General features: G+C 44.8%; 2 long non-coding RNA genes across 2 annotated transcripts in view; both read left to right on the top strand.

Annotated features, from left to right (window-relative positions):
- The first annotated feature begins 9,497 nt into the window (after positions 1-9,497).
- LOC120925062 lies at positions 9,498-9,922 on the top strand. The gene is made up of 2 exons (XR_005746537.1): positions 9,498-9,567; positions 9,855-9,922. It is a non-coding gene; the product is annotated as an uncharacterized LOC120925062 (long non-coding RNA).
- Positions 9,923-10,326: 404 nt separating this feature from the next.
- LOC120925061 overlaps positions 10,327-10,428 on the top strand; it is a 484-nt gene continuing 382 nt past the window's right edge. Inside the window, exon 1 of the long non-coding RNA XR_005746536.1 lies at positions 10,327-10,396. This is a non-coding gene — a long non-coding RNA (uncharacterized LOC120925061). The remainder of the gene's footprint in view (positions 10,397-10,428) is intronic.

Here is a 10,428-nt window from a genome sequence, read left to right as displayed (position 1 = left end):
GGAAAACGGATGTAAACAGATGGAAAACGGATGGAAAACGGATGTCAACGGACGAAAAACGGATGTCAACGGACGAAAAACGGATAAAAAACTGATGAAAAAAGGATGGAAAAAGGATGAACTGACGATAAAAAAATGAGCTAAAAAACGGTCCGCACGTGTGAAAGGGCCCTTAATATATGTGAGTAGATCATGAAAAAGTCCTGATGATTGAATCAGCCAGTCTGAAGTGATCCTTCCCTAATTGCCAAGCTCTCACTTCAATGTGATCAGGTTACAACAACCTCCAGCAAGCGATCAGATGTTTCCAGTTTCATTCAGTCACATGCAAAAGAGGAGGAAAGGAAACATAGCGCAATATTGTACCATATAGATGTGGATAAAGGCTGCACTTAGTGAACTCACATATCCTCGCTTATGTTCTAGACAGGGTATGTTGCCGCTCAGTTTAAGTGGACTCCTCACTCGGGATAAACATCCGATGGTCCGTCACTGTAGGCTCCTCCCCCACATGTATCGTCACGTGACTTAGTCATGGGTATTCCCATACTTTTTCATGATCTACTCACATATATTAAGAGTTTCTTCACCAGGTTTTTTTACTTAAAAACGTATCGGTCTGATAATGGATTTAACCACTTAAGGACCGGACCAATATGCTGCTAAATGACCCAAGGGGTTTTTACAATTCGGCACTGCGTCGCTTTAACAGACAATTGCGTGGTCGTGCGACGTGGCTCCCAAACAAAATTGGCGCCCTTTTTTCCCCACAAATAGAGCTTCCTTTTGGTTGGTTTTTGATCACCTCCGTGGTTTTTATTTTTTGCGCTATAAACAAAAAAAAGAACGACAATTTTGAAAAAAATGCAATATTTTTTACTTTTTGCTGTAATAAATATCCCCCAAAAACATATATAAAATTATTTTTTTCCCTCAGTTTAGGCCGATACGTATTCTTCTACCTATTTTTGGTAAAAAAAAAATCGCAATAAGCGTTTATCGATTGGTTTGCGCAAAATTTATAGCGTTTACAAAATAGGGGATAGTTTTATTATTTTTTTTTTTACTACTAATGGCGGCGATCAGTGATTTTTTTTGTGACTACGACATTGTGGCGGACACTTCAGACAATTTTGACACATTTTTGGGACCATTGTCATTTTCACAGCAAAAAATGCATTTAAATTGCATTGTTTATTGTGAAAATGACAGTTGCAGTTTGGGAGTTAACCACAGGGGGCGCTGTAGGAGTTAGGGTTCACCTAGTGTGTGTTTACAACTGTAGGGGGGTGTGGCTGTAGGTCTGACGTCATCGATCGAGTCTCCCTATAAAAGGGATCGCTCGATCGATGCAGCCGCCACAGTGAAGCACGGGGAAGCCGTGTTTACATACAGCTCTCCCCGTTCTTCAGCTCCGGGGAGTGATCGCGACGGGGCGGCTATAAACGAATAGCTGCGCCGTCGTCCCGGATCGCTCCTGAAGCCACGGGGACCGCCGCAAGTACTGGGGCGGGTCCTGATCGGACCCCCGACCCACGTCTAGGCAGGCACGTACAGGTACGTTGATGTGCCTGTCCGTGCCATTCTGCCGACGTAAATGTAAATGCGGCCTGTAAGTGGTTAAGGAGTTACTCACAGAATCACGAGCAATGGCACTGGAAATGGAAATTTAACCTGTGTTCCCTTCTACAGTGCAGAGAAAAAAGAAGAGACTTTTTTCCTACGAGGGACAAGATGATCCCACCCAAGATCCCCAAAAACGGTTTAAAGTTGAGTGTTTCTACACTATCTTGGATGTTATAATCAAATCTGTTGAGGAGAGATTTGAACAGCTTAAAGGTCATAGCAACTATTTTCAGTTTTTGTATGACATCAGGAAACTTAAAGACGTGAATAGGGAACAACTCTTAAAGAGCTGTGTGGAGTTACAAGAGGTCTTAACTGATGTAAAGCCCAAGGATGAAGATATTTATGGAATGCAGCTGTGTGAAGAGCTAATTGTCTTGGCTCCTGTTGTATCAGCAAGCATGAAACCAATTGACGTTCTGGGCTACGCAGTCAAGAATGGTTTTGCTCCAAATGTAGCTATAGCACTTTGCATACTGTTGACACTCCCTATCACAGTGGCTTCGGGTGAAAGAAGCTTCTCAAAATTAAAAATCATTAAAAATGACCTGCGTTCTTCAATGTCGCAAGAAAGGCTGGTGGGTCTTGCCACTCTGTCCATTGAGAATGCCATTGCTCAAGAGATTGACTTTGAAATATTGTTGAAGGAGTTTGCTAATGCTAAAGCAAGAAAAGTCAATTTTTTGTAGACCCAATAGCCTTAGTTAAAAGATGCTTGAACAGCACAGAGTTCAAAGATTGGCACTTTCATTATTGTTTTTAGGTTTACAATGTTATAAGTTCTTTTGCACTATAATTTAATTTATAATTTGCACTTTTTACTTTAGTTTAATTTTACATTGTACCAAATTTATTGAGAGACGTTAGAGATATTGGAATGTTAAAATATCTCTCCTGTCTCATAGTGTTTATTTTATAATGGTATGTTTCTAGAACGTTGTCGTGTTCTTTATCTATCTTATCTTTTGTGAGTCTTGTTGCGTTGATACATGTGCAATGCTGCTATGTTATATTTTGCAAGTGAGAAAATGTTTACAAATAAAATCTACTATTTTATGGTTTATCGTTTTGAATTATTTGATAAAAAAGCTGGTTTGGGGGCAAAACTGTAAAATTTCCACAATTAGCTGGTCTAGCAAAGTGTTGCATGCAAAATAGTAGCGGTCATTAAAAAGGTGGGATGTACATGGGCAGGGCAAAGGGGGTGGAGTCAGGGGTGGAGCCAAGGGGGCGGCAAAATTAGGTTTCGCTAAGGCCCCGTACACACGACTGGATCTATCCGCTGATATTTGTCCGACGGACAGTTTCAGCGGATCTGTTCGGTCGTGTGTACAGCCTATTGGACCGTTTTCCTGCGGACATTTGTCCAGCCGACCGTTTTCCAGCAGACAAAAATGTCTTAGCATGCTAAGAAATCTGTCAGACAAGTTCGCTGGTTAGCACACAAAACCTGCGGACAAAAAACCCGCGCGCGCTCAGACAAAATGAGGGGATGGGATCGCTCGTTCAGGTAAAACTTGCGTTTGTTTGTGACATGGCACATTCGTCATTTGAAATATCTAGTGTGTCGTTTATTGCCTCGTATTTTTTCTGCGTTCTCTTGCTAGAATAAACCCGTTCTCTTGCTGATGCTATCTAGCCAGATGTTGTAACTTTCTTTTGGTCCTCCACATGTATATATTTATGTTATGTTCTGTTCTGTGCGGTGTTCTGTTCTGTGCGGTGTTCTGTTCTGTGCAGTGTTCTGTTCTGTGCGGTGTTCTGTTCTGTTCTGTGCGGTGTTCTGTTCTGTGCGGTGTTCTGTTCTGTGCGGTGTTCTGTTCTGTGCGGTGTTCTGTTCTGTGCGGTGTTCTGTTCTGTGCGGTGTTCTGTTCTGTTCTGTGCGGTGTTCTGTTCTGTGCGGTGTTCTGTTCTGTGCGGTGTTTTGTGCAGTGCGGTGTTTTGTGCGGTGCGGTGTTTTGTGCGGTGCGGTGTTCTGTGCGTTGCGGTGTTCTGTTCTGTTTGGTTTGGTGTTCGGTGCGGTGCAGTGTTCGGTGCGGTGCAGTGTTCGGTGCGGTGTTCTGCTTGGTGCGGTGTTCTGCTTGGTGCGGTGTTCTGCTCTGTTCTGTGCGGTGCTCTGTTCTGTGCGGTGTTCTGTTCTGTGCGGTGCTCTGTTCTGTGCGGTGTTCTGTTCGGTGCGGTGTTCTGTTCGGTGCGGTGTTCTGTTGGGTGCATTGTTCGGTGCGGTGTTCTGTGCGTTGCGGTGCGGTGTTCTGTGCGGTGTTCTGTTTGGTGTTCTGTGCGTTGCGGTGTTCTGTTCTGTTTGGTTTGGTGTTCGGTGCGGTGCAGTGTTCGGTGCGGTGCAGTGTTCGGTGCGGTGTTCTGCTTGGTGCGGTGTTCTGCTTGGTGCGGTGTTCTGCTCTGTTCTGTGCGATGCTCTGTTCTGTGCGGTGTTCTGTTCTGTGCGGTGCTCTGTTCTGTGCGGTGCTCTGTTCTGTGCGGTGCTCTGTTCTGTGCGGTGCTCTGTTCTGTGCGGTGTTCTGTTCTGTGCGGTGTTCTGTTCGGTGCGGTGTTCTGTTCGGTGCGGTGTTCTGTTGGGTGCATTGTTCGGTGTGGTGCGGTGTTCTGTGCGTTGCGGTGTTCTGTGCGGTGTTCTGTTTGGTGTTCTGTGCGTTGCGGTGTTTTGTGCGGTGCAGTGTTTTGTGCGGTGCGGTGTTCTGTGCGTTGCGGTGTTCTGTGCGTTGCGGTGTTCTGTGTGTTGCGGTGTTCTGTGCGTTGCGGTGTTCTGTTTGGTTTGGTGTTCGGTGCGTTGCAGTGTTCTGTTTGGTTTGGTGTTCGTTGCGGTGCAGTGTTCGGTGCGGTGTTCTGTTCTGTGCGGTGTTCTGTTCTGTGCGGTGTTCTGTTCTGTGCGGTGTTCTGTTCTGTGCGGTGTTCTGTTCTGTTCTGTGCGGTGTTCTGTTCTGTTCTGTGCGGTGTTCTGTTCTGTGCAGTGTTCTGTTCTGTGCGGTGTTCTGTTCTGTGCGGTGTTCTGTTCTGTGCGGTGTTCTGTTCTGTGCGGTGTTCTGTTCTGTTCTGTGCGGTGTTCTGTTCTGTTCTGTGCGGTGTTCTGTTCTGTGCGGTGTTCTGTTCTGTGCGGTGTTCTGTTCTGTGCGGTGTTCTGTTCTGTTCTGTGCGGTGTTCTGTTCTGTGCGGTGTTCTGTTCTGTGCAGTGTTCTGTTCTGTTCTGTGCGGTGTTCTGTTCTGTGCGGTGTTCTGTTCTGTGCAGTGTTCTGTTCTGTGCGGTGTTCTGTTCTGTGCGGTGTTCTGTTCTGTGCAGTGTTCTGTTCTGTGCGGTGTTCTGTTCTGTGCAGTGTTCTGTTCTGTGCGTTGTTCTGTTCTGTGCGGTGTTCTGTTCTGTGCAGTGTTCTGTTCTGTTCTGTGCAGTGTTCTGTTCTGTGCGGTGTTCTGTTCTGTGCGGTGTTCTGTTCTGTGCGGTGTTCTGTTCTGTGCGGTGTTCTGTTCTGTGCGGTGTTCTGTTCTGTGCGGTGTTCTGTTCTGTGCGGTGTTCTGTTCTGTGCGGTGTTCTGTTTTGTGCGGTGTTCTGTTCTGTGCAGTGTTCTGTTCTGTGCAGTGTTCTGTTCTGTTCTGTGCGGTGTTCTGTTCTGTGCGGTGTTCTGTTCTGTGCGGTGTTCTGTTCTGTGCGGTGTTCTGTTCTGTGCAGTGTTCTGTTCTGTTCTGTGCAGTGTTCTGTTCTGTGCGGTGTTCTGTTCTGTGCGGTGTTCTGTTCTGTGCAGTGTTCTGTTCTGTGCAGTGTTCTGTTCTGTGCGGTGTTCTGTTCTGTGCGGTGTTCTGTTCTGTGCGGTGTTCTGTTCTGTGCGGTGTTCTGTTCTGTGCGGTGTTCTGTTCTGTGCGGTGTTCTGTTCTGTGCGGTGTTCTGTTCTGTGCAGTGTTCTGTTCTGTGCAGTGTTCTGTTCTGTTCTGTGCGGTGTTCTGTTCTGTGCGGTGTTCTGTTCTGTGCGGTGTTCTGTTCTGTGCAGTGTTCTGTTCTGTGCAGTGTTCTGTTCTGTTCTGTGCAGTGTTCTGTTCTGTGCGGTGTTCTGTTCTGTTCTGTGCAGTGTTCTGTGCGGTGTTCTGTTCTGTTCTGTGCGGTGTTCTGTTCTGTGCGGTGTTCTGTGCGGTGTTCTGTTCTGTTCTGTGCGGTGTTCTGTTCTGTGCGGTATGTGAAAATGGTACTACAGCGCTAGTTAAATATTTAAACAAATGACATTAACAAAATTACCAAATAATAAACGCAGCAATAAAGTGATGTATGTCAAACAAATAGTGCAAAAATTTATATAATGTATTGCGCTGAATATTAACTAAGATAATGTGAAAACCAAATTATGAGTGATTCAATACCCAGAGAAACACTAATAGAAGATAGGATCAAAAGAACAGTTTTGGATGATCAAGTACCAATCATTCTGAATTATAACGTCCAACATAAACAGTTGGAGACCATCTTCAAAAGGCATTGGGCTATATTACAGGCGGACAAACAACTACAATGTATATTGCCAAGTATGCCAAGAATAATTTATAGACGGGCACCCACTTTAAGGGATTTAGTGGCTAAGAATGTACCGGATCCCCCTACCAAATCCAATAGACTAACTTTCTTCCAAGGAAAAGGTTTCTTCCCTTGTAAAAGATGTTTTGCCTGCAGAAAGACTAATTTCAATGGACAGAAATGCTCCAGTTTTGTATCTAACGTTACTCAAACGGAATACCAAATGAAAGATTTAATAACATGCAGAACTGAGGGTGTAGTCTATGCCTTACAATGTCCATGCTCTCTTCAGTACATTGGCCGTACCAAAAGGCCCTTGTGGAAACGTCTGAGAGAGCATGTTCAAAATATTGAAAAGGGCTTCCCTGACCATAATGTGTCACGGCATTTCTCTGTGTCATCAAAATAATCCCAAAGATCTCAAATTTTGGGCTATTGCCAAATATAATCCACATTGGAGGGGGAGCCATAAGGTACGGCAATTGAGTCAGACTGAATCAAGATGGATACATGAAATGAGATCATTATCGCCAAATGGGTTAAATATTGAATTTGATCTCAATTGTTTCATCTCTGATTACTGATTTTTTAATATATTAAATTTTCATACATTTTCATACATTTTTATAATTATGTGTATGTTTGAGATATTTCCTCTCTGATTTTTAAAATTGTAAATTTTAAAATTGTAAAATTTTTAAAAAATTGTAAATTTTGAATATGTATCTCATTATGTTTTAATACATATTCTATGTATATATATATTTTTTATATATATTTTATCATGTCCGGGAAATATGGGTATTGACAAGTTGCTGGAGTTCCCCTTTTTATAATTTCAAGTGTTGTACCACTAAAACACCATTGGGGGCTGTCATATACCCACAGTTGTCTATATAAAGTAACAATGTGTTGGAGGTTATAGTGTTGTACCATTTGTAACCACTGGAGGCTGCTATGTATATATACATATCCCCAGTTGTTGAATTAGAATGATTGTTTTTAAATAATAATTTTAAATTGTACCTCTCTTAATTTGTACTTGTATTAAAATTATAAATTATACATATGAATATGTTACCAATCCTTATGAGCTTGCGATGATGTAAGATGAAACACTCCCTTACTGCACATCCCGTTGGTGCCTGAGTATCTCGCTGACTATAAATAACATCAGCTGAGACCTGGCAAGCAGTTACCCATGACTAAGTCACGTGTCTAGTGACGTAACGCGTGGGGGAGAAGTTACGAGCAGGACGGATCTCAGATCCGAATGAGGAGAGTTCATCAGAGACGCTGAGCGGCTTAATTTGAAGGATTGGTGCTAGGTTGTCCCAAATGCTGTTTTAAACTCGGTGGATTCGTGAGTGAGACCTAGTCAGAAATCTCTTATTTATATTTGTTCATGCTATTTTGCGCTATGAAGATCTTTTTTCTCTTGTTTCTTCTATGAGCTGTATCAGTGTGGAGGAAGTGCTGCACATATGAAACAGATGTCTGCATAGTGTGATTAGATCTTACATCTCTCAATCATTACACAGGGTGTTGTTCACGGAAGAAACACTGGTGTATCCATGTAATTGGACTAATTGCTCCTTTTTTTGTTTGTGGATCTGTGCATATATTGAATCACTCATAATTTGGTTTTCACATTATCTTAGTTAATATTCAGCGCAATACATTATATAAATTTCTGTTCTGTGCGGTGTTCTGTTCTGTTCTGTGCGGTGTTCTGTTCTGTGCGGTGTTCTGTTCTGTGCGGTGTTCTGTTCTGTGCGGTGTTCTGTTCTGTTCTGTGCGGTGTTCTGTTCTGTTCTGTGCAGTGTTCTGTTCTGTGCGGTGTTCTGTTCTGTTCTGTGCGGTGTTCTGTTCTGTTCTGTGCAGTGTTCTGTTCTGTGCGGTGTTCTGTTCTGTGCGGTGTTCTGTTCTGTGCGGTGTTCTGTTCTGTGCGGTGTTCTGTTCTGTGCAGTGTTCTGTTCTGTTCTGTGCAGTGTTCTGTTCTGTGCGGTGTTCTGTTCTGTGCGGTGTTCTGTTCTGTGCGGTGTTCTGTTCTGTGCGGTGTTCTGTTCTGTGCGGTGTTCTGTTCTGTGCGGTGTTCTGTTCTGTGCGGTGTTCTGTTCTGTGCGGTGTTCTGTGCGGTGTTCTGTTCTGTGCAGTGTTCTGTTCTGTGCGGTGTTCTGTTCTGTGCAGTGTTCTGTTCTGTGCAGTGTTCTGTTCTGTGCGGTGTTCTGTTCTGTTCTGTGCGGTGTTCTGTTCTGTTCTGTGCGGTGTTCTGTTCTGTGCGGTGTTCTGTTCTGTGCGGTGTTCTGTTCTGTGCGGTGTTCTGTTCTGTGCGGTGTTCTGTTCTGTGCGGTGTTCTGTTCTGTGCAGTGTTCTGTGCGGTGTTCTTGGATACTCTAAACCCATTATTTTCAGGTATAGTCCGAATTCTCTCCCTCCCCCTATCCCCCTCCCCCCCTCGTTCTCTCACAAACATATTGACTATTGCTTTTTCTTGCAGGAACTAAGAATTTGGGTTTTGAGCAGAGGATCCACATCCGATTCAGTTTCCTCCATACTCTAAAACCATTATTTTCAGGTATTGTAAAAAATCCCTCTCTCTCTCTGTGCGTGTTCTCTCTCTCTCTCTGTGCGTGTTCTCTCTCTCTCTGTGCGTGTTCTCTCTCTCTCTGTGCGTGTTCTCTCTCTCTCTGTGCGTGTTCTCTCTCTCTCTGTGCGTGTTCTCTCTCTCTCTGTGCGTGTGCTCTCTCTCTGTGCGTGTTCTCTCTCTGTGCGTGTTCTCTCTCTCTCTGTGCGTGTTCTCTCTCTCTGTGCGTGTGCTCTCTCTCTGTGCGTGTTCTCTCTCTCTCTGTGCGTGTTCTCTCTCTCTCTCTGTGCGTGTTCTCTCTCTCTGTGCGTGTTCTCTCTCTCTCTGTGCGTGTTCTCTCTCTCTCTGTGCGTGTTCTCTCTCTCTCTGTGCGTGTGCTCTCTCTCTGTGCGCGTTCTCTCTCTCTGTGCGTGTTCTCTCTCTCTCTGTGCGTGTTCTCTCTCTCTGTGCATGTGCTCTCTCTCTGTGCGTGTTCTCTCTCTCTCTGTGCGTGTTCTCTCTCTCTGTGCGTGTTCTCTCTCTCTCTCTGTGCGTGTTCTCTCTCTCTGTGCGTGTTCTCTCTCTCTGTGCGTGTTCTCTCTCTCTGTGCGTGTTCTCTCTCTCTCTGTGCGTGTTCTCTCTCTCTGTGCGTGTTCTCTCTCTCTCTCTGCGCTCTCTCTCTCTCTTTCGCTCTCTGCACTAGACTCTCTGTTGGCAGGTGGATGCTCTCTCGCTCCACCCTCCCTTTTTTTTTCTCTCTCTCTTTCATTGACTGACTTCTTTTTTTTTTTTTCACAGGAATTAAAGATTTTGGCAAAGCGAGTACCGCCCCCGATCCGGGATTCTCAACCACCATTATTTTCCGGTATTGTACCAAACAATTTTGTCTCTCTCTGCTCTCTCTCTCTGCTCGCTCTCTCTGATCTCTCTCTCTGCCTCTGCTCTCTCTCTCTCTGCTCTCTTCTCTCTCTGCTCTCTTCTCTCTCTCTGCTCTCTCTCTCTCTGCGCTCTCTCTCTGCGCTCGCTCTCTCTTTCGCTCTCTGCACTCTATCTCTCTCTGTTGGCAGGTGGATGCTCTCTCGCTCCACCCTCCCTTTTTTTTCTCTCTCTCTCTTTCATTGACTGACTTTTTTTATTTATTTTTTCTCACAGGAATTAAAGATTTTGGCAAAGCGACTACCGCCCCCGATCCGGGATTCTCAACCACCATTATTTTCCGGTATTGTACCAAACAATTTTGCCTCTCTCTCTCTTTCTTCTCTCTCTCTGCTCTCTCTCTCGCTCTGCGCTCTCTCTCTCGCTCTCGTTTTCTCTCTTTCGCTCTCGTTTTCTCTCTTTCTTTCGCTCTTTCTTTCGCTCTCTTTCTCTCGCTCTCTTTCTTTCGCTCTCTCTCTCTCTGCGTGTTCTCTCTCTCTCTGCGTGTTCTCTCTCTCTCTCTCTGTGCGTGCTCTCTCTCTGCTCTCGCTCTGCTCTCTCGCTCTGCTCTCTCTCTCGCTCTCTCTCTGCGCTCTCTCTCTCTTTCGCTCTCTGCACTAGACTCTCTGTTGGCAGGTGGATGCTCTCTCGCTCCACCCTCCCTTTTTTTCTCTCTCTCTCTTTCATTGACTGACTTTTTTTTTTCTCACAGGAATTAAAGATTTTGGCAAAGCGACTACCGCCCCCGATCCGGGATTCTCAACCACCATTATTTTCCGGTATTGTACCAAACAATTTTGTCTCTCTCTCT

The sequence above is a fragment of the Rana temporaria genome, chromosome 1, assembly GCF_905171775.1.
Source record: "Rana temporaria chromosome 1, aRanTem1.1, whole genome shotgun sequence".
In the NCBI taxonomy this organism is placed as follows: domain Eukaryota; kingdom Metazoa; phylum Chordata; class Amphibia; order Anura; family Ranidae; genus Rana; species Rana temporaria.
This window is presented reverse-complemented; position numbering and strand designations above follow the sequence as displayed.